At 45.9% G+C, this 27,500-nt stretch overlaps 1 protein-coding gene across 4 annotated transcripts in view; it reads right to left on the bottom strand.

Moving 5' to 3' along the window:
• The window catches only part of btbd7 (BTB (POZ) domain containing 7), a 95,272-nt gene that overhangs the window by 28,414 nt on the left and 39,358 nt on the right, over positions 1–27,500 (bottom strand). The gene's annotated exons all lie outside the window — the stretch shown is intronic.

A 27,500-nucleotide genomic window follows, 5' to 3' on the forward strand; every position in this document is an offset into this window, starting at 1 on the left:
AAAAAAAAGTTTAATGTGCCGTGTTCAGACCTGAGTGAATGACAGGCACAGATATGGAAATAAGGTAAAGCCCCTGTGTGGCTGCTACCGAGGGATATCATTTTGTTTTGTTGTCGTGCGCATATTTTTGGGAAGGTTGTGTGCCGGTGGGGTGGGGGGGGGTATGTGGTCAATTAGAATTTCTCCCAGACAGAGAGTACTTCATTAAAGGGCATCTGAATGCAGATGGAGACCTTTGGCAGATGCTCACGCTCTCTATAAAACCCCTCTCCACTGCACTTGAAGAGGCGTCTCCAAAGACATAGGCCATTGTGAGGCGCGGCATCTCAACAAACAAACAAACACAGCCGTTTGGGAGCCGGACTACTACTGTTGTCTTGTGTGCAGTGGCCATGGGATGGATGGGTTGAGGAAAGACAAAGGAGAAACGACTAAATGGCTGCTCTCAAACACGCACACACAAATACACGTACAGAAACACACACGCACGCACGCACGCACGCACACACGCACGCACGCACGCACGCACGCACGCACGTACGTAGATGCACGCACACACGTAGATGCACGCGCACACAGATTTTGAGGCCCTAGGCAAAATATAAACATGGGCCCTCCAAAGTCATTATAGATAGTTTTGGTGCCATTTTCTTGTTTTGTCTCATATCTTCCATTACTAAACATAAGTGACCAATTAAAATCAAGCCCATTTCTTCTTGTCACCACGACTGGTGTGACAGTTGGGGCCCCTACGGAGGGCAGATTTGGTCAGGGCCCTAGGCAATTGCCTAGGCTTGCCTAATGGAAAGTCTGCCCCTGCGCGCGCGCGCACACACATACACACACACACACACACACACCAAAACTCAAAGGAGGCACAGACAAAACAAAAATCTCACGGAAACACATTCTTCTTTTGTAGCCTGGCTGTGTATGACGCACATACAGTACGTACGTACGCACGTACACACACACACATGTACACGTACACAAGCACACGCACACACACACACACACAGCTGGGCGCTGTGAGACATGAATTCATTCATCCGCGCTTGGGATGAGAGTGAGCCCATGGTCCCATGGCAACAAAGCAATGCAGTACCTCCATACAACTGGGAGACATGGGCACGCACACGCTCACACACACACGCACACACACTACCAGTAGCGTAGCCCTCATGCATTTTAATAAGGAGGTACGCATCTTCATAAGCCCTGGAGTCAACCGGGCTGTCAGAAATATGCATCTAATTAACATGCAGCATGCCAGTATATACAACAATAACAACACTGCTGCTCCGGCCCTCCACAGCCCTGTTTCCCTGAGTTCCCTCCCATCTCCCACCCTCTCTCTCGCTCTCCTCGGTTGACATTAATGACAGGCTCTCATCACTCTCGCAGACGACTGAAAGCTGCTGAAACGTCCTTATTACTACACGCCGCTAACGCTTTTATCCAAAGCAACTAAGTTATTTAGATTAGATACAACACATCCTATGATATGAGCTATTTTGATATGCGATATGATGATTTGCTAGTTTGCACATCGCCACTGTGGCTAGTGGTGTCCCTGAGTTTTCCCTCAGCCACTCAGCCTTTCTACTAGCCCCATTCTGTTATCAGTTGTTTTTAGATGCGTCCTAGCATCTCTATAAGAGGGTATGTCCGTCCGTCCGTCTGTCTGTCTGAAACGCATTCTCTAATTATAATTCCCTCCTGTGTCCACAAGGCGGCAGAGTGCATAGACGGACGCATCTTTGTCCGCCTGTCGGACTTGTTTCTTTACTGTGATGTTGTACATATAAGCTTAGAAGATGAAGTGCTAGGGCAAAACGATCTGTGCAATTAACATTAATTTCTACATGAAAATAAATCTGACAAATAGGAAGCCAATGAGTAGCTGAGCAACCCAAAGTTAAGCTTTTTTTAAAACAAAAATGAACAAATGATGCACAAAGGACAAACATCAAGGGCACTTCACACCATATGAAGGTGAGGGGAGACCACACACATTCCTCTCCGTAGCAAGAGTTGGATTCGAACCAGCAACCTTCTGGTCCCAAGACCAGTTATCTAGGCTTATGGCCACAGCTTCCAGAGTTGAAATAAGCCACAGGTGAAATGACATCGAGGCGAGAGAAAAAGAAAAAATAGCTTTCTCTGCAATGACAAGTCAATGAACAGAGTGCACAAGAAAAAGCAAGGCATACCAAAGTGCCATCTTCAAGTCAATTACCCTATCAGTATTCATACTGAAAGCACAGTTTTTTCCCCACAAAGTATTGCTATGAAGAAAGAAATAAGCACAGTCTGAAGGTTCAATCTTGTTTAAACCATCATTTATAAGCCTAGATCATTAACATCAAATCTCTTCTCATCTTTGCTTTGGTAGTTTGTGTCCATGTGAGAGTTGAATTATTTCCCATGGACTCCTCAGTATTCAATCATACACTTTCGTCTGCAGTCGAAACGTACAACTGGACACTGGACACAGTACAGTCATTAGTTAAATAAAAACACAGAGTGCGAGCAGGCCAAGGAATGATTTCAAGGGAAAACTATTAGATGAGACGGCTGAGGCGTTGTGTTTGTTTAGAGGGAGGGTGCTGGACTTAAGGGAGGTGCACTTGACTTGCTGAGCGATAAGAAGGCTACTAATGGGGAGGAATTATAAAAATGCAATTTCACATCAGTGTGAAAAGGGCACGAGGGTGTGGGTGTGTGTGTGTGTGAGAGAGAGAGAGATGGCGCAAGGCTATTTGTGTGTGTGTTGTATGTGAAAGAGAGTTCACGAAGGTGTGTGTGTGTGTGTGTGTGTGTGTGTGTGTGTGTGTGTGTGTGTGTGTGTGTGTGTGTGTGTGTGTGTGTGTGTGTGTGTGTGTGTGTGTAAGAGAAAGAGAGTGCACCAGGGCTTGGTGTGTGCAGGCTTGTGTATTCACACGACATGCAGTTCACCTCTTCTTAGCAGGACGTCAGACTTTAAGCCTGTTATGACTGCATCTTTAAAAAAAAAAAAAAGAGAGTCCGCTTATTATTATTTTTTCAGCTTTTCATTCCTCTATTGAACGGGGCGCTCCCGACCCCTCCTGTCTTACGCATCAAAAATGCAACGCTTGTCTGCCCGAGGACTTCGCTGTCATCTTCAAGGCTACACAACAAAGAGGAAATTTAATGATAAAAGGGAGTGAAAGTAAGGGAGAGATGTACTACTGTATGAGAGAAACTGTCAGCGTGGAGCCGAGAGAGAGAGAGAGAGAGAGAGAGAGAGAGAGAGAGAGAGAGAGAGAGAGAAAGAGAGACAGAGACAGAGAGAACGAAAGAAGGAGAGAAAAGGACAGACGAGAAACGAGAACATCAAAGTGCTGTAAAAGTCTGGTGTAGTAGCATTGCGTGAGCCGGCGTTTGAAATGAAGACATCTTTGAGGCCTGGGCATTTCTAAAGGCTGCAGCCCAGGCACAGCTGTCCACGCTGCTCAGAGAGAGAGAGAGAGAGAGAGAGAGAGAGAGAGAGAGAGAGAGAGAGAGAGAGAGAGAGAGAGAGAGCAGCAGGCGTGTGGCTTTGCTTTGACCGAGCTCACTATTTTGGTCCCCATCTCTCGAAAGCATCTTTACTAACCAATTAGCAACTTACTTGGTTCTCTATGGGAATTTGCATTGCAACCAAGTAAGTTGCTAACTTGGTTAGCAATGATGTTGTCGAGAAACGCACCGCTGTTCCTCACTGACGACTGACAACACAAACGCTGGCTCTGAGAGAGAGAGAGAGAAAGAGAGAGAGAGAGAGAGAGAGAGAGAGAGAGAGAGAGAGAGTGAGAGAGAGAGAAAGAGAGAGAGCAAGAGAATGACAAACATACAGTGAAAATGAGATACTTTTTCAAAAAAGACAAAGACTGATTGAGACTGATCAAGCCAGACAGACAGAGAGAAAGATGGAGGGAGGGACAGAGAAAGAAAGGGGCCGAAGTAAGAGAGAGACAGAGAGGGAGAGAGAGAGAGAGAGGGAGATACTCCAGGAATGGAAGGAGGGAAGGGCAGGAGGAGGAAATGCTCTCAAGATGAACTAAATTAGAGCGGGAGCAGTGGAGGGCGAGTAGAGACGAGGGGGAGATGAGACACGCCACACACCGGGAGAGAAGGCAGTGTGGCGCTAGGAAGTCATCCAAACATCAAAAAAGAGAGAGAGAGAGCACATCAAAGGGGCACCGAGTGTGGCAGAAAGAGAGAGAGAGAGAGAGAGAGAGAGAGAGAGAGAGAGAGAGAGAGAGAGAGAGAGAGAAAGAGTGAGTGATTGAGGATAAGAGAGAAAAAAAGTATGTGAATGAGTGAGTGAGTGAGTGAGTGAGTGAGTGAGTGAGTGAGTGAGTGAGTGAGTGAGTGAGTGAGTGAGTGAGTGAGTGAGTGAGTGAGTGAGTGAGTGAGTGAGTGAGTGAGTGAGTGAGTGAGAAAGAGAACAAGAAGCTGCGCTGAGGGAGATAGAAGAGGGGGAAAGACAAGAAAGAAAGAAAAGAAAGAAAAATATGAAAGAGAAAGATGGACAGCAAAAACGAGAGCAGGAAGCTGGATGAGCGAGAGAGAGAGAGAGAGAGAGAGAGAGAGAGAGAGCGAGAGCGAGAGCGAGAGAGAGAGAGAGAGAGCGAGATGGCAAGAGAGACATACTGGTCAGACAGACATTCAGGTCAGGGGCACCCAAACATGTCTAGTAGCCGGAGGGGCAGGCAGTGCTGGGAGGGGTAGTGATGCATGGATGGATTAGCTTGGCCAATGTCGGGGTGCTGTGAGCCTGTGTTGCGGAGCATGAGTCCCCTCAGAAGAACACAGAGAGAGGAGAGGGGAGTCAGGGGACCCCCTACGGCTTTGCCTGCCTGCCTGCTTGTCTTCAGCACCAGTCAAGTGGCTACTGACACACACACACACACACACACACACACACACACACACACACACACACACACACACACACACACACACACACACACACACACACACACACACACACACACACACACACACACACACACACACACACACACACACACACACACACACACACACCTCAACAGAGCACTGTGTTCCTCAACACAGAGGGAGATGGAGTGAGCGAGTGTCTCTGAGCGTGTGTGTGTGTGTGTGTGTGTGTGTGTGTGTGTGTGTGTGTGTGCCTGTCTGTGTGTGTGTGTGTGTGTGTGTGTGTGTGTGTGTGTGTGTGTGTGTGTGTGTGTGTGTGTGTGTGTGTGTGTGTGTGTGTGTGTGTGTGTGTGTGTGTGTGTGTGCCTGTCTGTGTGTCTCATTAACCCGATCTGGTTCAGAGCAGTGGGTCTCCTTCGTACTCCACACGAGCACCCTTCCCTCCACACTTCTGTCATTATCGACTAGCTTCCTTGCTCCGCTACCCTGCTCCGCCCCCCCTTATCCCTTTCCCGACCCCCCCCCCCCACCCGAAACACACACACACACACATGCTGACCACACGTTTTGCTGTAAGAGGCGTGACTGACTCCATGCGCCTTATTCGCACTGGAAGCAATATCACCCCCCCACCCCACCCCACACACACACACACACAAACCCCCACCTACCCCCTACCTCATGTCTATGATGCACTAACCCCCATCACAAACCCAACCCCCACCCTGTATGTACTGTACCCCCTACCCCACACTATCACACTATCAGACCAGCCTGTACCCAAGCCCAACCCTGCACCAACACATACACGGATCTAGTGGTTCCCAAACTGGAGGCCAGGACCCCAGGGGAGCATATCTACACTGTGGTGTGGGCCCCTAGGCTGCAGCCATATCTAGCCTGTGTTGGAGGCCCCTAGGCTGCAGCCATATCTAGCCTGTGTTGGGGGCCCCTAGGCTGCAGCCATATCTAGCCTGTGGTGGGGGGGCCCTAGGCTGCAGCCATATCTAGCCTGTGGTGGGGGGGCCCTAGGCTGCAGCCATATCTAGCCTGTGTGTCTAGCCTAACCTTCCCCGGGACCATCCCCTACACGCGCACGCGCACGCGCACACGCACACGCACACACACCCCTAGCACCACATCCACCAGCAAGGAAATATTTATTAAATATTCATTTCACCTACCCACCTGCTTCACTAGCTACCCGTGAGCAAAAAGACTAATGAGAGAGAGAGAGAGGTAAAGTGGAGGGTCTACGACACAAGAAGGGGAGAAAAGTAAGTAAGTAAGTAAGTAAGTGAAGGTCAGATTAGACTTCAGCAACTGCGAGCGTGAAAAGTCGCGTGGGAGTGGCCACGAACCAATTTTGTATTCATGCATCTGCGAGCTCTGCGAGGTCCGAGGTCTCGTTGCCAGCCACATTTGAAATTGCGCGATTAGGCTACTTTCACTACATTGTAAGCACTGCGGTCATTATTAAGCAATGTTGCTTTCTATCCCGGTTAGCTAGGTATTTTCACACAAATTGCAAAGGCAATGCAGTGGTATCATTATTTGACATACCCAGTCTGTTTTCACGAGCAGAAAATGCAAGCATAAAGACAGTTGATTCTGCCGATGTGTGTTTACATTCGGTGGAGGAACGGTAGTAAAACCGCAGGCATTGTGCCACGAGTGTTCAACTGATGCATTGTTTGTTACTTAGCTTAGCTTCGTGTATTTACACACATTTACACACAAGGCATTAATAAAGTTCTTAACAGAATACAGCTCTGCTCTCGCAAACTACTGGCATTGCGCTGCCACAAGAACAGAACAAGGAAGTAGCGAGACGACCAATCATAGTGCCTTTTTGTCTGCGTACTCCGCGTCCGTCCGACGGATAGTTAGAATTTTTTCGAGGCGCTAGACGACGGGCGCAGAGCCTCTGAGAGGGGGGCGTGGACTCGCATAGACAGAAAACGGACGGACGCAGATTCTATGCGAGCGAAGCATAAATCTAGCTTAAGTAAGTAAGTAAGTGTAAGTGTGCTGTGTGTGTGTGGGTGTGGGTTTGTGTGTGTGTGTGTGTGTGTGTGTGTGTGTGTGTGTGTGTGTGTGTGTGTGTGTGTGTGTGTGTGTGTGTGTGTGTGTGTGTGTGTGTGTGTGTGTGTGTGTGTGTGTGTGTGTGCAAAAGTGAAAGCAAGAGAGCATTCTTGACTCAATATCCCGGTCATTTAATCCTGGGCTATGTGGATGTCTACTTTGATGGTCTATGGTCTTGTGGCGCTTGGAAGAGTTTGCTAAGATGAAAACTGGGGAAAAAACCACACAAGGAAGCGGAACAAGGACAAGGACAAGGACAGGTAATAAGGAGACTGAGAAAGGCATGGAGCAGTAGCGAGGGAATGGGGGGATGGGAAGGAACGGAGGAGGAGGAGGAGGAGAAGGCAGCCTGTATACAGTGTCCATAAGGAGGAAGGGGGAGTGGGGATGCTATTGTAAAGGAAGGTGTGTGTGTGCGTGCGTGTGTGCGTGCGTGCGTCGGAGTCAGCAGAGGACGTTGTGCGATGCGGGTGCGATAAAGCGGCGACTGGCTGGGATCATTGGTATGCGTTGAGGAGGGATACACTGTTAAGAGTGCCATGATGACCCACACAAGACCAAGAGAGGCACTCTTAGGCCGCATCCCTCTACCTTTTCTTACAAGAGAATAATTAAGTACAACGAACCAGGGGAGGAAAAAAAAGAAACACCAACCCCAGATGACAAGCTGGCCAAGGACAGAAGGAGCTACGCTGCTGTGCCGGTGAAAATGAAGGCCAAACTGTTTACAAAAAAACCCCTGCAAGATTTGGACGAGAATGCAGGCAGACGTTAAGACGTAAATAAATAATTAGTGCTGCCGTCCCCGGGCCCCGGCGGAAGCCTCTCCCTCTCCCTCTTGGTTGGCCTGCCGCAGTTTGTGAGGTCTTTCTGGAGAACACAGAGCTGCTATGGGCCGCGGCTCATTTTACACATGGCTGCTCATGATATTGAAGACGCAGCTCAGAGAGCACGCACGAACACACATACATACACATGAGAGTACACTCACACTCTCACACACACACACACGCACACACACGCACACACACACACGCACGCACACACACGCACGCACACACGCAAATTTTATGCTATTATCGGGCCGATAATATCTGTGGGCCGATAATATCGGACATCTCTAATACACACTCACACGTACACACGTACACACTCACACGTACACACTCACACGTACACACTCACACGTACACACACGTACACACACACACGCGTGTGCGCGAGTGTGGACAGAGGCACGCATGCACGCACAGGCCAGTGAAAGATTATGGGGAGATGGGGCAGCACCATCAGCAATGAACAAGTTCAGCTAATTAACTACATTACAGAACACCCAGGGGGCTGCAGAGATGGAGAGAGCGAGAGAGCGAGAGAGCGAGAGAGAGAGAGAGAGAGAGAGAGAGAGAGAGAGAGAGAGGGAGAGAGAGGGAGAGTGATGAAGGGAGATATGGAGGGAAAGAGAGGGTGAGTGAGGGAGAGAGATACCCATGGAGAAAGAGTGCAGAAGAAAAATCCATGAGGGAAATCTAGTGAGAAGGATGAGAGGAAGGGTCAGAAACAGACAGAGTGATAAGAGTTGAGGAAGATAGAGAAAGCAGAGAGTGAGAGAGCGAGAGGGCGAGAGAGAGAGAGAGAGCGAGAGAGCGAGAGAGAGAGAGAGAGAGAGAGAGCGAGAGAGCGAGAGAGAGAGAGACAGAGACAGAGAGAGACAGAGACAGAGAGAGAGTAGAGAGCGAAAGAGAGAGAGGGGGGGGTTACTGGGCAGAGACAGCAGGCATGAGATGGACAGAAGAGGACGGAAGAGGAGAAATGGACAATTTGGGAGATGAAAGTGAATGCGCAACGGCAACCATACTGCAGGACTGCATATGTACATAACACATGACGGGGTGGAAAATAATATGCATGTGGTGGTGTGTGTGTGTTTGCAGTTGTGCGTGTGTGTGTGTGTCTGCAGTTGTGTGTGTGTGTGTGTGTCTGCAGTTGTGTGTGTGTGTGTGTGTGTGTGTGTGTGTGTGTGTGTGTGTGTGTGTGTGTGTGTGTGCGCGCGTCGATCCGTGTGCCACTGTGCGGGAGGATGACGGCTGTCCGGAAGTGACAAAAAAAAGAGAGACTGATGTAGGCGGGAAATGAACTGGAATGAGAAAGATGATTTATTAGAGAGTGAGAGAGAGAGAGAGAAAATGGAAAAGAGGGTGAGGGAGACAGACAGAGAGAGTGAGAAAAAGAAGAGAGAGAGAGAGAGAGAGAGAGAGAGAGGTGAAGAAAAAACAGGAGAGAGGGGAGACTAAACGAGAGGAAGAGTGGGAAGAGAAGAGAAGAGAAGAGAGGAGAGGAGAGGAGAGGAGAGGAGAGGAGGAGCGTTGAGAGGTCAGGTGGAGGTCGCGGGAGAATAACGGTGTCGCATGGACGACAATTGTGCTGATGAAGCCCCTGAGGAAATCAGAGAAGGTAAAAGGCCCATAAATCAGCAGCAATATCAATCCAGACACCCCCTTTTTTACTGCAGCCTTTCCTGCGTCTTTCCATTCCTCTCCAGCACGCAAGCACAGACACACACCGACACACGCACAGACACACACACACACGGTTCAGTATGAGTCCAGTTCAGTTATAAGCAGCACCAATTTCATCCAGGATGTCTTGGGCCTTGGGAGAAAAAGGAAAAAAAAAACATCACATCAAATAAAACACCACGTCTCACTTTCCCTGGAGGGGGTGGTGTGGCTAACTTAATTGTGGTTTTCGGGTTTTCTTGAAGGTGCAGCAGAACATGTCAAAACAAGACCTTCCACCCACCCAAGGGCTTCTGGTAACTAGCTGCTCCACTCCAGAGGAGCCAGTGGGGGGAGTGGCAGGCTGGGGAGTGGCCTGGGAGCCAGAGCTGGTTTACGAATGCAGACAGTGGGGCTGGGATGGGGCTGGTGCATGCCATGGGCCTGGGGATTGCACACATCCATCAGTGCTACCTTCTAAGTCTACATCAACATGCTGAGAGGGGCCTCGAGCTTGCTCTCTGTCTGCCTGTCTGTCTGTCTGTCTGTCTGCCTGCCTGCCTGTCTGTCTGCCTGCCTGCCTGCCTGCCTGTCTGCCTGTCTGTCTGCCTGCCTGCCTGCCTGCCTGCCTGCCTTCTAACCACTCCTGTCCTCTCCTCATCTGTAAAGGACCTGAATTTACAATTGCGGTCAAAATTGTTTGTGTGATTAAGTTGAAAAGGCACCCTCGTCCAAAGGCCAAAGAGAGATTAGTTGTATTTACAGGCTCTAAGGGAAATTTTATAAATGCCAATATTCTGTCTGAATTATTCTGGAAATCAGTATTTCAGTTTAAAATCTTTCGGTCATTGAGGTGAATAATAATGTTGATGATGAGTCTTGGCCATAAATAACACAAAACTTGATAATTCCTGAAGCTGAAGCCATGCACAATGGGAATGAAAAATAAAAAATAAAAAACAGGATGGGATGAAAATGTAATGTATTTCATATAGCCACCTAGAGAGTTACTGGCAGTCTGTGCACGTTTGCATCAGTGTGCACTCAAACCAGTATTATGGGGGGAAATAAAATAAAAAAAAATTCATTTTTGAGAAAGAACATTTCTTTGGCCACATCATCCGGCCCTACAAGAAAGCTGGATATTCCATTAACGAAATTTCTCCCTTTCAGAAAGATTAATAAAACGCTGCTTGGTAGTGTTCAAAAAGGTGCGTATTTTATTGTGCCTTTTAACCTCCACTCTTCAGGGTCGACTGAAATCTGGATCTGATACACATGCGTGCACTTGAAACCGCCACAACCAGCCACTGCACCCCGCCCCACCCCCATCCTTCCAGATTACTGTACATGCACACTCCCTCACAACCACACACACACACACACTCCCTTCCAACCACACACACACCCACACTCCCTTCCAACCACACACACCCACACTCCCTTCCAACCACACACACACACACTCCCTTCCAACCACACACACACACACACACACACACACACACACACACACACACACACACACACACACACACACACACACACAGGCAGGCACAGGCGCGCACACACACACACGCGCGCACAAACACGCGCACGCACAGACACACACACACACACACACACAGACAGACACACACACACACACACACACAGAAACGCACGCCCACCCACCCACAAACCGCAAAACACTGAAGGAGCAGAAAATGTTGGCGGGACTCCAGCTACGCAGGCATGTGGAACTGAAAGGCATTTCCCCAAAATCTTTATTACTTCCCGTCTTTGTTCTCCCGCCTGCCTGAGTGTGTGTGTCTCGGAGACGAGAGCGAGGCACATGTGGAGGTGAAGGTGGAGGAGCAGGAGGAGGAGGAGGAGCAGGGGAAGAGAGACAGGAGCAGGGGAAGAGAGACAGGAGCAGGAAGAGGAGCAGAGAGACAGGAGCAGGAGGAGGAGCGGAGCAGGAGGAGGAGCAGAGAGACAGGAGCAGGAGGAGGAGCAGAGAGACAGGAGCAGGGGAAGAGAGACAGGAGCAGGAGGAGGAGCAGAGAGACGGGAGCAGGGGAAGAGAGACAGGGGGAGTAGCAGGAGCAGAGAGACAGGAGCAGGGGAAGAGAGACAGGAGCAGGAGGAGGAGCAGGAGCGGACCAGGAGCAGAGAGACAGGTAGAGGAGGAGGAGCAGGAGGAGAAGGAGTAGAGAGACAGGAGCAGGGGAAGAGAGACAGGAGCAGGAGGAGGAGGAGGAGCAGGAGCAGAGAGACAGGAGCAGGAGGAGGAGCAGGAGCAGGAGCAGAGAGACAGACGAGGAGACCCCTGATAGGACACTATATGGCCATGGTGGTGGTGATGTGCCATATCTTGTTTCCCTGCTGGCAGGAGTGTCTCTGTCTCTCTGTGTGTGTGCGCGTGTGCGTGTGCGTGCGTGTTTCTTCCACCTTCCACATGCATTAATTAGCCCTGTGAAATAGAGAAGTGGGCGTGTCAACAAGCATCTTCCTTGTTCCTCTCCCCTCCCATCTCTCAGCAGGCATGTTCAGTCTTTTTTTTCTTCTTCTTTTGTCTCACACACTGTACTCTTCCTCCCCCTTCACAGAATTGTCCTCCTTTTTTTTGTCTCGCGCACTGTACTCCTCCTCCTCCACATAACCAATCATACTCCTTTCTTTTTGTCTTGCAAACGGTTCTCCTACTCCTCCTTTTCCTCCTCCTCCACACAACTGTACTCCTTTCTTTTTGTCTTGCACACTGTACTCCTCCTCCTCTTTCTCCCATTTCACAGAATTGTCCTCCTTTTCTTTTTGTCTCAATCACTGTACTCCTCCTCCTCCTTTTCCTCCTCCACACGATTGTACTCCTTTCTTTTTATCTTGCACACTCCGTACGATCTACCAATATCTCCACCTCCGTCATGCCATCTTTTTTTTTTCATGGAATGCTCCTTTCATTCCATCTTGCACACTCCATACTACTAGCTCCCCCTCCCTTTCATCCTTCTCTAGCCCTCCCTCTCCATAGAATCACGCTCCTCTCTTTGTGTATAGTACAATACCTCCTCCGCTTTACTGAATAACACTCTCTCCTCCAGCTCCTCTTCCTCCTCCCAACACCTCCTGCACACACTGCACACTACTCCCTCCCCTCTACTGTATCACTCTCTCTCCTTCACCTCCACCCCTCCTCCTCTTAACACCTCCTGCACACGCTGCACTCTCCATCACATCAGTGTGACCGTGGCTCCGTGAGGCCGGCCCCCATGGGACCCCTCTGACAGGCCGGCCGCGTGGTCGGGGGGGAATGTGGGATAGGCCCACTCAAGAGTCGCACTCAGCGATTTTCGGGTGGAAGTAAGCCTTTTTTCCCCTCCCTTCCTCCTCCTCCTCCTTTCTTTTTTCTCCTCTTTGCATAAAAAAGAGCCAAGCCAGCCAAATACACCTCCACTTTCTGAGTTCTCGCACGCGCTAGCCTGTCTTGCTGAATCCACATGATTGACAACCGGGTGGGCAGAGATGTTTCCTCCTCTCCTCCTCTGCCTGGGCTGACTGGCTGATGGCACATTAGAAGTCCACCTCCATATTGTTTGTTTCTGCCTCATCTTCTCGTGAATAAGCCAGAGGCGGTCCCTCTCGCCACTTACACAGCACGTGTGTATATCATCTTTAGTATGACACGATTGCCCAGTACAAAGGCAGGATTTCTATGAATGAAATGCTGCAGTCTACCCACTTTAACAACTGCGGCGCTGCTGTGTAACGAGTGATCATCGAAACTAGAAGCACAACACATGTTTGATTGCCATGGAAGGAAATAATTCTTAAACATATTCTTACGATTAAGCCGTTAAGAGATACCAATTTATTTGAAAATATTCCATTCAGCAGCAGCAGCAGCAGCAGCATTGGATTTCTGTACTTCATTTCTAAAACAAGAAATGTGTCCAGATACTGTCATTATAACGCCACCACAGCACTGGAATGCCTAATGACACAGTAAATTGTTAAAGCAGAATGCGAGAGTGGGGGTTTGAGAGGACATTCTAGAATGCTGCTGGCTGCTGTTGTTGTATAATTCAAATGGCGAAAGTGCATCAAACCTACAGTACAGTGCACTCTCTCAGTCTCCGAGCTGTGAAGTGCTGGTGTGTGTGGTGGTGCCCTCTCTCTCCCTCAAGGACTCTTTACTGCAATCAGAGATGAATAAATTGTTTCACTGCACCTACCCCTCCTGTATAATTAAGTGCCTTGACATTGAGTGAGAGTGGTGCTGCTAAAGAGATCTCTTTGCAGGGGCCCTGGCCTAAGATGATCGGGTAGTCAGAGCAGTAGGGCGATCCCTTTACGGTTTCCACAAACACACAACAAGTCACAGGATTTTCATCCTCCTACCAAGTCTTATGACCAATATTAGTACAATTAAATGAATGCTACAGATTATTGATTTCATTAAGCCACTTTTCAACCTGAGAATTCATTCTCTTCTCCAAGGGCAGGTTCCAACTGAAATGTTGCGCATCAGGGGTTGCCAAGCAACTCAGCAGCCGAGTGCAACCCAGGGAAAGTTCTTACACGTTAATTTGTCCTCTCGTTTACTTCTTCACTACGAAAGATTTGTATGATTTGCCTGCTTCATACTGCTGCTTTCATCTCTTGAAAACTGCTATATTGGAATGTGAAGAGACTGCTCTGGTGTACAAGTTTTGTCCCAAATAATAATATTAATAATAAATCACAATCTATATTTAGGGGCCAAGCAGCGAAGCTGGCGAAGGCCCCTATAGTGTTAGCTGGTATTCTTACGATTATTATTATTACGTAGACATCTTTCCTCTCCTTAGCAAGTCAATGGCAGCCCATAGAACCGTAGGTAGGAAAATGCTGTAAATTGGCACACACATTTGGGGCAGACTCAGCATCACCCACAGCGATTTATAGGTCCCCAGCCCCAACACTCTAGCGCCACCAGCAGGTCAAAGTTGCATGTACATTTCTGCTTGTAACTTTTGAACCGCTGGGCCAATTTTCAAAAACTTGGTATCCCTGGAATCCTTGAGCCAAGACGAATCCAACGCAATCTATGACGTCATTTTCCGCCAGGATAGTTTTCCCGCCATTTTGAATTTTGTAAAATTCAATAAAAATGCTATTTTCCCCGCAATTTTTGACCAATTCGCCCGAAACGTGGTATATAGTATCTCTGGACTAAGCTACACATGGGGTCTCAAGGAATATTAGATATCTTTTATCGTTTAGCCATGACAGCCAATCAAAATTGTCGTAAAAGTGGTGAAACAGGAAGTAAGGTCATATCTCAGCAACTCTTTGACGGTTTCGGCTAGGATTTTGTACACACATAGATGTCCATCCCATAACCTAATGGAAAAAAAATCAGTCCCCCAGCTCAAACTCTGTAGCGCCACCAGCAGGTCAAAATTTTAGCTACATTTTTGCCTGTAGCTTTTAAACCATATGCACGATGTAAAATATATTATTATCACTAGAATCCTTGGGCCAAGCCGAATCCAACGCACTATATGACGTTATGTCAACGCAGAAGGGAAATTCCGCCATTTTGAATTTTGTAAAATTCACTGTAAGTCTATGGCAGCCCATAGAACCGTACATAGGAAAATGCTGTAAATTGGCACACATATTTGAGGCAGCATCAACATTACCCACAGCGAGTTATAGGTCCCCAGCCCCAATACTCTAGCGCCACCAACAGGTCAAAGTTGCAGGCACATTTCTGCTTTGAACTTTTGAACCGGTGGGCCAATTTTCATCAACTTGATATCCCTGGAATCCTTGGGCCAAGACGAATCCAACGCACCCTATGACGTCATTTTCTGCCAGGATAGTTTTCCCGTCATTTTCAATTTTGTAAAATTCAATAAAAATGCTATTTTTCCAGCAATTTTTGACCAATTCGCCCGAAACTTGGTATATAGTATCTCTGGACTGAGCTACACATGGGGTCTCAAGGAATATTGGATATCTTTTATCGTTTAGCCGTGACAGCCAATCAAAATTGTCGTAAAAGTGGCAAAACAGGAAGTGAGGTCATATCTCAGCAACCGTTTGTCAGATTCTTTTAGCTATTTTTTGCACACACACTAGTCAATCCCATGACCTCCCACAAAAAAATCCAGATTCCCAGCTCAAACTCTCTAGCGCCACCAACAGGTAACAGGAAGTGAGCTTATATCTCGACAGCCCTTCAAGGGATTCAAAATAAACTTGGTTCATGTGAGCACACTCCCCTCCAAGGAATGCACACCAACATTGGCGAGATTTGGGCCAAAGGGGGCGCTGCAGTTCCTTCTGTTTCCGTGGCGACTTTGGCAAGTTTACTGCTTGGCCCCGCATTGCTGCTTGCAGCTATATTTGATTTACATTTCACAGTACATATTCTCATTCAAATGTCCAATCAGAAAACAAAATATTGCTTCAGAAGAACGTCCTGTAGTCAATTTGACTAACCAATTTCATAACAGCTTGTTTCGTCACTTCATTTTTGACAGCAGTAGTTCTTTAGGAAGAAGAAATGTACAAAGCTATTAAGAGAGACCAATTGCAATTCCATTTCAGTTTGAAAAAAAAACTGTTCATATTCCAAAAACTAATCAAATTTTACAAATCCCTCTTTCAGATGCTTCTGAAGCATCATGCTGATGGGCTGGCATTGCTTCTAATTCCATACAAACTGACATGTCTGTGCTACATCGACAGACGATGTAATTCTGTGATTCTTTGAGCCATTTGGGAGCAGCAAACCCTCCCTTTATTCCAAGAACTGACAGTAACTCAGCATGGACAGAGAAGTACATGTCTCAATGGTTTACAAGGAGAGTTACTGAGCATCAGCGTGTGCTTTTACAATTTTTTCCAGCTATATCCCATAGCAATGGTTTAAAGGGACACTGTGTGAGATTTTTTGTTTATTTCCAGAATTCATGTTGCCCATTCACTAATGTTACCTTTTTCATGAATACTTACCACCACCATCAAATTCTAAGTATTCATTATGACTGGAAAAATGGCACTTTTCATACATGAAAAGGGGGATCTTTTCCATGGTCCGCCATTTTGAATTTCCAAAAATAGCCATTTTTAGCTGCAAAAATGACTCTACTTGGACCATACTAGAAAATATGTGTTTATAACTCAGTAAACTTTCATGTAAATATCAAATTTGGTGATAGCCAACCCAGTTTCAATGAGCAGCATACTTGCAGTACCTTTTTTGACCATTTTCTGCACAGTGTCCCTTTAATAACCAGACTTGCACAACCACACTCACAAGGTATGGCAGGACCGCATCACTGCTGACCTCAGACAAGACTGGCATATGGGTGATTCTCACGAAGCTAAAAAAAACAATGGCAATGAGGTTTTAATGGTTAAATATGACAGGGATTTTTTTCGATAATATACATTACTGTAGAGCAAGACGTGTACTTTCTGGCACACTAGTTCATTTTTAAAAATATTATTTTTATTTTCTACTTTTTATGCATTTTATAGGCAAATTCTCATTACCGAAATGTGTCCTAACCAAAATTTCTGGTCTTTGAATTAGGGTAAAACATAATAAAAATGTTAAAAATACGTAAATGACACTACAAGAGCGTTGGTCTATGTCCGAAGTTTCATTAAGTGTTCCTTGTTGGCAATTTAAATAATGAACACTAATGAGTATTTCAAGAAAAGATTGTGTCCCCAAGTTTTTCTTCTCATTACCGCAATATATTTCAGAACTACAATTAAAAGCCATCAGAATTTCAATATGAGCTGAAACTACCTACAATTCATCTGTACTAACAGGAGATTCAAGATGGCTACATGATAAGTCAGCCTTATTGTTTGTGCCTGTAAAATGTCACAATGTGTCTCAAAAATATGCAAATACGACAAAAGTGGTTCTCATTACCGAAATTAGTCAATATTTCAAAATGAAAAACATTTTTTCAATTTAAACTTGCTAGGTAATAGGGTATTCCTTTTCAGAATTCAACAATGGTCATGAATTAGCTATGTCATAATTACTCAAGTTACAGTTGGCCTTATTGTGCTGAGCCATCTCATTACCGCAATACACATTCTCATTACCGCAATGTTTTAAGTACCTTTCGGTAATGAGAATTGTCAATTTCGGTAATGAGACTCTATGGTGATTTACATTTAGAATATATTTTCTTGACATATATGTATTTCGCTTTTTATTTATTTACATTTTTAAACATGCAACTGCAACCTTAAATAAAAATTATATTTTTGGAGTATAAATATTGTCACTATGTCACTTAATTATAGTTAAAGCACTTAATGAAAGTGTTAATTGAAATTGCCTCCATTTCAGGTTGAAATATCCAATTGTATTGAATCGGTATTCCATATACAATATTGTAAGTAAACAAAGCAAAAGTAAATGCCTAACATATGCAATAGCTCCTTCATCTAATGGGGGTTGTCTGTAAAAGTGATCATCTCCCTATACATTACATAGGCTAAATTGAGTGGTCATACAGGTATTGTTCATAGACCATTTTTCTGTTCTCATCCTTTCTGGCTAATGTTGTGGTGACATTTACATTTTGTCCCACCCTTGGAAGAACAATAATCGACTATGGGCCAGAAACCCTGTTGTGAGAGTTCATTGAGAGTAGCAAGGCACAACTTAATTGTTGCTCATATGCCAACCCATGAATCAATATTCTGGCTGGTTCCACCCTCGAAATGTCGTCTTTTGATGCAAAAAAATAATCAAACTGCCTTGCGATGTCACCCAATGCAAAGGCAATTGTTAACAACGAAGCCAGCACGAAGCAGGCTTGGCATTTGAAATAGCAGTGAATAGGCCTTTTTAGCGAATTCAGTGAGAAGTAGTTTTTAGAATATTTCAATCAAAACTAGTTTGAAGATTAATTTGGAGGAATGCTCTAGTTGCCTTTACACTTTCCCAAATGAGAAACTCCTCGTGCATGTTGTTTGCAGCCTTTAGCAAGGTTTCATCCCCCATACTCCGATCCTTTAGCCATGCTCAAACACCCATGTACCCATCTTTTAGTCATGCTGTGGGTTCTTGATGTCCTGGGTAAGTGGAAAGGCAACTGGATCAAAACAGCCTCAAAATGCACTTCGCACTGATTTAACTGAAAATGCCCATTCACAGCAATTCAATATTCCTAGTAGGGGTCGACTGATACAGGTTTTTTAATGCGATACTTATGCGATACTGATTTTTTTTTCCATCACCCTTGGCCGATACCCGATTTCTGATACCGGATATTTGGGGCCGATATGGGTTAAAAAAAAAGGTTAAAAAATGACAAATATTCCAGGTCTCAAGTTAAAAATAAACATTCCTTTAACATTATCAAATTGAGGTAGAACTTGTAACTTTTAAACACCCACTCTAACAATCAAGTAATAAAAAAATAAAGCGTCTTGGTGCTTTTAAAGAAACCCAAATGACATAAAATAATAAATACTGCGTATCGGCCAAAACCACACGCGTATCGGCCGATACCGATACACTTAAAATATGCAAATATCGGCCCAATATAGGCCTATATATCGGCCTATTCTTAATTCCAAGTCTATTGTGCCACCCTTTGACAAGTATCAAACATGCTAGAAAATGACCAGGAAGTTAAGGAAGTGCAAAGGAACAATACTGCAAGAGAAGAGCAGGATTTGGCAATATAATATTTTAATTTTGTGTTTCATGCACCCTATACTAATTATGGGCATGTCTGATATTGTCCTGAAAACCAACTTTTTTTCTTTTTCAAAAATGTGAGTGAAGTGAAAGCCCACTTGGGAAACTACAACTCCCATTGCCATGGTGATCCAGCACTCCACAGCACACATGAACACTGCACACAACAGAATGGCATTTATGCCTCATCCGCATTTATGCCTCATCCCCAATAGCGCCCGAACGGGAGCAGTACCATGCTCAGGGTACCTCAGTCATGGAGGAGGATGGGGGAGATCACTGGTTAATTCCTCCCTCCACCGACCTGGCGGGTCGGGAATCGGGAGTTTGATGCCCTAACCCATGACTGCCATTGATGTGCAATATGCAACTAAAGCAGTTAGTGGTGTTCAGTGATATTTCATAACAAATAACGTTCATAGTGAATTTCGGATTTGGTCCGGACGGTATTATGGGGATACTGTACCGAAAATTTACCGACCAGTGACCCTAAAACCAAGGTGTACTGAACCCGCATACCATACAAGCTACTCTAGTCATCTCCTGTTCCTTCTACTACCTACTTCCTAGTTGCCGGCGCGCGCCCAGTCAGAAAAAAAAGTTCAGTGTACGACCTCGCACTGCGACATGATTTTCCTTCTCATGACAGATTTAGATTTCTTGTCCACTATAGATTTTTGGCTGGAGAGATCAGTGGTGAGTTATGATGTCATATTCAGGGTGGGGATGAGTAGTGGGATGTATGCGCTTCATTGGGATCATCCGGTGGCTACCCTCCGGTGTTTTGATGTTGGACTAACTATAACTTCAGAGTGCACCCCTTGGCCTTCACCCCTTATACTGTGATGTTACTTTGGTGCCCAGGAGGGGCCTCGCCTCTTCACCTACTGCAGGGGTGGGGAACCTTTTTCATTCGAGGGGCCTCTTCAAATTCATCTGAGGACCGTAAAAGTTCTCAGAGAGCCGTATTAAGAACACAAACCAGGATTACCCCCTGCATTTTAGGCCTTTGAAGGCAGCCACCTTTAAAACAGACCCCACCTTCTCTAGTTCCCCTGAATATAACTTAGTTGTATTGCAAATGTATTTTCTAAGATTCCTTTACAAAATGTGTCATATTTCACGTGAAGCTGCATAACATTACATTTATATTGGGGGCCTGATTAAACGGCCTCAAGGGCCACAAATGGTCCTTGAGACAGGTTCCCCACCCCTGACCTATGGTCTTTTCTGGTCTTTGGCTGGGTTAAGTCTTGAATCCCAATATCCTTCAGTAGCTTAATGAATGGTTTTATATAACTTAGAATATATTTATCATCTTATTAGGTGTCATTTGATTAGTTCTGCCCTGAAGGCTCTGTCGTTGTGCTAATAATAATAAATCAAATCACATCATTTACCAATATTTGGCTTTAGTTCAAATTATTTCTCCTTATTCTCATTACCGAAAACTTATTCTCATTACCGAAACATATCCCTCATTACCGAAATGAGCACTTAATTGTAAAAAAAAGTACTAAAGGAAAACTGTATTCATATATATTTTTTATGAACACAGTACCTTTCATGTTTCTTTCACTTCAGCATATTTCTGGACCGAAATTGTAGGTTTTCACTGATGTATTCTAAAATGAAAGAGGAAAACAAATGATCCTATTGCGGTAATGAGGTTAAGTGGTAAAATTCTTAAACTACAATAATAAGAAAAAAAACTTTTTTGAGTGTTTTATGTAGCCCCTAGTACAACTATCAATATTCAATGAACAAAACTGCAAGAACAAATACGTTTCCTAACACATTTCATGAAAGAAAAAAATTGCGGTAATGAGCATTTTAGCAGACATGCACTTATAAAACGTAAAAAAATGTGTTTTAAATAGTTGTCAGGTAAGTTGATATTATTGTGCTTAGTAACTGTACACTTTGATGCAACTGATTAAAAAAGAAATTCAATCAAAAAAGCATTTTGAAAAAATGGTTGTCAAAATAGCTTTGTTGCGCGTTTCGTGAGAATCACCCATATGTGTCTGGCTGTCTTCCACTGACTGCCTTGATATGATTGGAAGACAGACACAGACAAACGTGCACTAGGAGCTGCATCAACTTGGAAGACCATGTTGACTGACGCAGGGTGACCGTGACGAGACGTGCACGTTCAAAAGAAGGCTGAGCTCCCAGCAACAAAGACGCACTCCTGCTGAGCCGAGGCGCAGGAAAATTCAACGCCTGCCGGGAAACACCTCCCCCTCACAAACCTGGATGCACACATCACACACACATCAGAGACACACACACACATCAGAGACACACACACACACACACACACACATCAGAGACACACACACACACACACACCAGATTCCCTCTCTCAACATCAGAAATCACGTTATCCCATCGCAGCCACACTCGCTTGCCATACAGGCTGCCACTGTACATCCCCACGAATCAATCATATAGTACCTCCCTCCCTGCCTCCAACATCCACCCATCCCACCCTACGCATCCTGTTAGCTCTGCCCAAGACAGACGGGCGCGATGATTACTCTTTGTCTTGGGCATGGCTCCAGACAAGGCAGGCGGGCAGGCAAGTGGACAAGTGGGCGGGCAGACAGGCACTGCCTTCTGGAGAGGCCTTGCTAGGTCTCTCTCTCTCTCTCTTTCTGTCTCTCTCTCTCTCTGTCTCTGTCTCTCTCTCTCGCTCTGTCTCTGTCTCTCTCGCTCTGTCTCGCTCTGTCTCGCTCTGTCTCGCTCTGTCTCTGTCTCGCTCTGTCTCTGTCTCGCTCTGTCTCTGTCTCTGTCTCTCTCGCTCTGTCTCGCTCTCTGTGTCTCGCTCTGTCTCTGTCTCCCTCTCTCTATCGTTTTTGTCTGTCTCTCTGTCTGTCTCTCTGTCTCTCTCTCTCTCTGTCTGTCTCTCTCTCTCTCTTCTCTGTCTCTGTGTCTCTCTCTCTGTGTCTCTGTGTCTATCTCTGTCTCTCTGTGTCTCTGTGTCTATCTCTGTCTCTCTGTGTCTCTGTGTCTATCTCTGTCTCTCTGTGTCTCTGTCTCTCTCTCTCTCTCTCTGTGTCTCTCTCTCTGTCTCTCGCTCTGTCTCTCGCTCTGTCTCTCGCTCTGTCTCTCGCTCTGTCTCTCGCTCTGTCTCGCTCTGTCTCGCTCTGTGTGTCTCTGTCTCTCTCGGTGTCGGTTGACACAGCCTCCCCGGGATGCAACATTAATTACGGGCGTCTGTCCCAGATGCCTGGCCACTCCATGTCGGGCAGGTGGTGGTGGAGGTAGTGGGGGCTGCCTGCTTGCTGACTGGACGCCTGAGAGTTGCAGTGAGGTGAGGGGTGGGGTGGAGTGGAGTGGGCCTCGTCTCTAACATTTTTTTTCCACCACTGACAAGTTGAGCAATGCCATCAGTCATTGGTGCCCTTTTTAAATGGCGCAGCTTTACAAAAATTAAAACTTTTCTCTGTGGGGTTTGACACGCAACTCTAATAGACAGAGACAAATACCGAAGGAGAAACACAGAAACAACAACAACACCAAAAACAAATTGGGCCATCTGTTCAGAACAGTTCCATTTGCATGCTAGATCTATCAGAATTTTTCAAATAACTTGTGTTGCAGACACAAGAAAACAAACAGGTATTATGAATGCAGCGCATTCAACCATAAAAACGCTGGGATCCACAGAAATATAAAGTTATTATGGACATCTGGTGGTAATTTGTAAAGATGTTTGTTTAAAATAGTGCAGCAACTCAAATCGAAACTTATTTCGTTTTTTAAGGGTTTTTTTAAGTAGAGGAAGAGAATGTTTGTATGCTAACCCCTGTTGTCTTTCTTGGGAACCATTTGAACAGGTACATAAAACAGCCATATCTGCAGTAAAGTTAGGTTAGAAAAAACAGTCTGATTTTCATTTTGGAAGAACTTCTTGGGTTGTGTTTTGTGCAGTCAAAATAAGTAATTCGCAGAGAGGCTGTAACTATATATAGCAGAAAGGAAATGCTGTGTCACTGCATTGAGAGTGGACGTGTGTGTGTGTGTGTGTGTGTGTGTGTGTGTGTGTGTGTGTGTGTGTGTGTGTGTGTGTGCAATCAAGTGTGTGAGTACAGGTGTGCACCACATCACGGCCCGGGCGCATCCAAATTCGCCATCATTCTCATTGGCTGAACAAATTGGATTGGCTCCCAGACATGAGGACGGTCTCAGCGTAGCGCAGCGACTCCGCAGCCAGGCAGCGTTGCCAAGGACAGTTACTCATAACCATCGCGATGGCCAAAATACATGCAAGCAAAGCGAAGTTCTGTGCTCCATTCATTTGCAGTTGGGGGAAGAGGGGTGGGAAAGAGAAGAACAAATTAAGTAGAGAGAGACATAGGGAATGAAAGAGGGGGAGAAAGAGAAACTACTACATTAAAAAATGCCACCCTACCCTTTTCCCCCCATTTCATGGTCAGAAGCCAATCAGATTTTTTTGATGTCACATTTGGTGCTTTACAAATTGAATAATCATTTTATTATGTTGTTCAATTTCCTAAAGAAGAACTTCACATAGGCACTGCGAGTGGATCCTGTTTGTAGCGAAACGACATCCGACACAGATAAATCATTGGATAGCCTACGGGTATGGGTAGCTGTACAGTACCAAAGCTACCCATATGTCAGAAATAAATTAAGGTCCATTTAGCAACGCAGCATCTAGCGGATGTGAGAGGCTGTGAAAGGGTGCCGAATCAAAAACATCAAAATCCCAGGCTCAGATGTCCCAAAATGCCTACGAATTTAAAATCCCAATATGGCCGCCACCACCTATGCAAAATTAAAGTAAGCACATACACATGGATAAGCTAGCAAAAACATCATAGCACTTAATCGTTTCCGCATATTCTACCGTGATCCCCATTTGTAATGAGTAAAAATCCCAATTAGCAAAGCTGACGAGATAAATAAAAGCGCATAAGAAAACATCTTTCTTTAAAAGTAACACAGTATGTAAGCTGCCTCGTTTCCATTGCCAAAGCATTTTCCAACATCAGATTTCAATATTAAATGCTGCCTTTCAAGATCAGTTGAAGCTGATCTCCTTCTTATACTGCTTAATATACAGTATTTCTAATCTCTTCTGTGCCAATATATCAGTCTTATCAGTTCTCTGTGTGTGGCCATGAGCTAACTGTGGCCTTTCCGCCTTGGCTTTTGTGTGGCAATGCTCAGGGCCGCTGACAGCTTTTGCTGGGCCCAGGACAAAGTAATCTGAAAGGGCCCCCTATCCAATACATACTATGTAGCTAGCGGGGACCCAAATCTGGGGCCCCTATCTCACTGGGCCCGGGACAACATACCCCTTTGTCCCCCCTGTTGCCGGGCCTGACAATGCTAAGCCTCCTCCTGCTGCGTCAGTCTCGTCTAGATTTAAGGTTCCTTTTCTGCTGCCCATCATATCAGTTTTATGCATCTCCTCTTCATATGCATGTGTGCGCGCGTGCGTGCGTGCACGCGTACACTTTCCAGTAAGTGCTGGGTAGCAAACCCACATGCTGATAATCTTATAACACAGGTGTATTCTCCCTCTCCCCCCTGCCTTGTATTATCATCATCTATCTCTGTTCTACCATTATTAGCTTTAAATGTGAAAAGGCCCACCCTAATTCCACCCTTGAATATATCCTTATTAGAATCAACAGTCTGAGTCTTGACTACACTGGTAAACTAGTTGACAGCATATTGAATTCAACTTCAGGAAGTGAAATTCCGACATGATCTGTGAAGTGTCAACTCGCTTCTTTTATTGTCCAGACATTTGTGCTTGACTTGCTATGAAAATCCAAAAATTATTATTCAGTCATAGCGAAATGATGAAAGCTGATGGGTTGTATAAGAACCCAACATTGTTGAAAAAGGCAGATAAAAACGTAGTCATTGGCTTGATGTGAATTAGTTAATTACTCGAGTCAAAAAACGATTGTTTCAAACTCAAGACTGAAACCTTCCAGAAAGAAATATTTGATGTTTGTTCACTTACTATAAGTATCTGTTCAATGACAAACTGTTTCATAGGAACTGGCCATGGGTGACAACACTCGAATATAAATGAGAAGGATTTCAACACGGGCCTGTGATAACTCGGGGAAAGGGCATATAAGGATAAGCAAGACATGCTTTTCAAACCACTGTGGGGTTTCAAAGGTGGATGAAGGGGTCTTTTCTGGAACTAACAGATTGAATCACGTTCCCTTGCGTACAGCATCAATTGTGAGAACATCTGTATGTTGGCTCTGCGCAAGAGTGCACAGCTGTGTGTGTGTGTGTGTGTGTGTGTGTGTGTGTGTGTGTGTGTGTGTGTGTGTGTGTGTGTGTGTGTGTGTGTGTGTGTGTGTGTGTGTGTGTGTGTGTGTGTGTGTGTGTGTGTGTGTGTGTGTGTGTGTGTGTCAGGGAGCCAGGGAGATGAGTGTGAATTGATCCAGCCTTATCCAAAGTGACAGCAGTGAGAGAAGACGTGCAGAGCTTATTTGGACCTGAAAGAACAGAAAAGGAAGTCGGCTTTTCCCCCTGTTTTTCTTTTTCTCTTTCTCCTCACGTTGTTTTAGTTTTGCTGGAGCTCTGTGGAGCACACAGGCCGAGTGAGGGAGGGAGGGAGCGAGCGAGCGAGCGTGTGCAAGCTCTGTAGCTGAGTGGGCGGGTGGGGGAGTGGGGTGGGGTGGGGTGGGGTGGCGTCCTGCGTGTACGAACAGGCATCGGGAACTCCAGCTGCTCTCTGTACTAACATGCAAACTTCAGATCAACCTTGGAGAGGTGGGGGGTCAAAATTATAGAATGTTGTAATGAGTGACGTGTATTGGCAGGCAGATAGAAGACGACCTTAATCGCTGTGGGGTCAAAAGGTGAATTATAAATTACCTAATAACTTAAATGATGAAATCCATTTATTTTCAACATGGTGATTTTAAATAAATACTTTGAAAATAATGATACAAGTGGAGATACAAGGTTTTCCCCTCGTCAGCAGCAATATGTTTGTGTATGTGTACAGTAGGAATGTGTGTGTGTGTGTGTGTTGTGTGTGTGTGTGTGTGTGTGTGTGTGTGTGTGTAAATGTAGGTAGGCGTGACATCGATCTATATTCATATGTTCTTGGTGTGTGTGTTTGTGCGCGCGCATACATACAGTACGTGCTCAGAAATAGCATGTAAGGCTGAGCGTGTAAATCTTTAAGAGCCACACATTAGCTGCGCCGCCTTCCATCTGCTCGGCCTTACGCTCCTTTTAAACACGGAGGATTTACTCCGCACGCACGCACGCACGCACGCACGCACGCACGCACGCACGCACGCACGCACGCACGCACGCACGCACACACGCACACACGCACACACGCACACACGCACACACGCACACACGCACACACGCACACACGCACACACGCACACACGCACACACACACACACACACACACACACACGATCATTATATGGTGTTATGGCCCAGTCATCTCTGCACACACCAGCCATTAAACCACCGACTGCTGGGGTGTTTCGGCCATTAATAAATAATGGCGGCCCACTAAGCCTCCGTAATTGAACGCGCAAACACTGACAGCATTTCCGGGGAGGGGAGGGGAGAGATGGAGGATGGCGTTCGGTGCGGGTATGAGTGAGGTCTGCTCTGGGATGTTTATTTAAGTGGAAGAAGGGCTAAAGAGAAGTTGAAAAATGAGGCAAGTTTGAGCTGGAGACAGACTTGGGGGCATATTGGCTCTCCGAGAGATTGAGAGTGCCTCCTGCTCTCTGCTAAGCTGATGGGTGAATCGGTGTGCGTGTCACAGAGAGAAATGGAGAGAGAGCGCGTGCGTGCGTGCAGGGCCGCTGACAGTTTTGGCTGGGCACGGGACAAAGACATCTGAAAGGGCCCCAAACCCAATACATACAATGTAATGAGGATCCAATTCTGGGCCCCCTCTCTCCCTGGGCCCGGGACAAGTGACCCCTTTGTGTCCCCGTCCACCCACTCCTCTCGTCGGCTTCCCTGTGTGTGTGTGTGTGTGTGTGTGTGTGTGTGTGTGTGTGTGTGTGTGTGTGTGTGTGTGTGTGTGTGTGTGTGTGTGTGTGTGTGTGTGTGTGTGTGTGTGTGTGTGTTGAAGCTGACAAGTCACGTGGAGGACGAGAGTGACTAATGGTCAAATCACAGATCACAACTACACATGAGGGTCATTAGTATCGGCAAAGGAGACACGCAGACATGCAAAACGTGCAAAACGAATTGTGCATGATGTTTATCAAAGTCCTTAAGACAAAAAGGGTGGGGAGTTTTAGGGT

This window comes from Engraulis encrasicolus, chromosome 18 (genome assembly GCF_034702125.1).
Source record: "Engraulis encrasicolus isolate BLACKSEA-1 chromosome 18, IST_EnEncr_1.0, whole genome shotgun sequence".
NCBI classification, from domain to species: domain Eukaryota; kingdom Metazoa; phylum Chordata; class Actinopteri; order Clupeiformes; family Engraulidae; genus Engraulis; species Engraulis encrasicolus.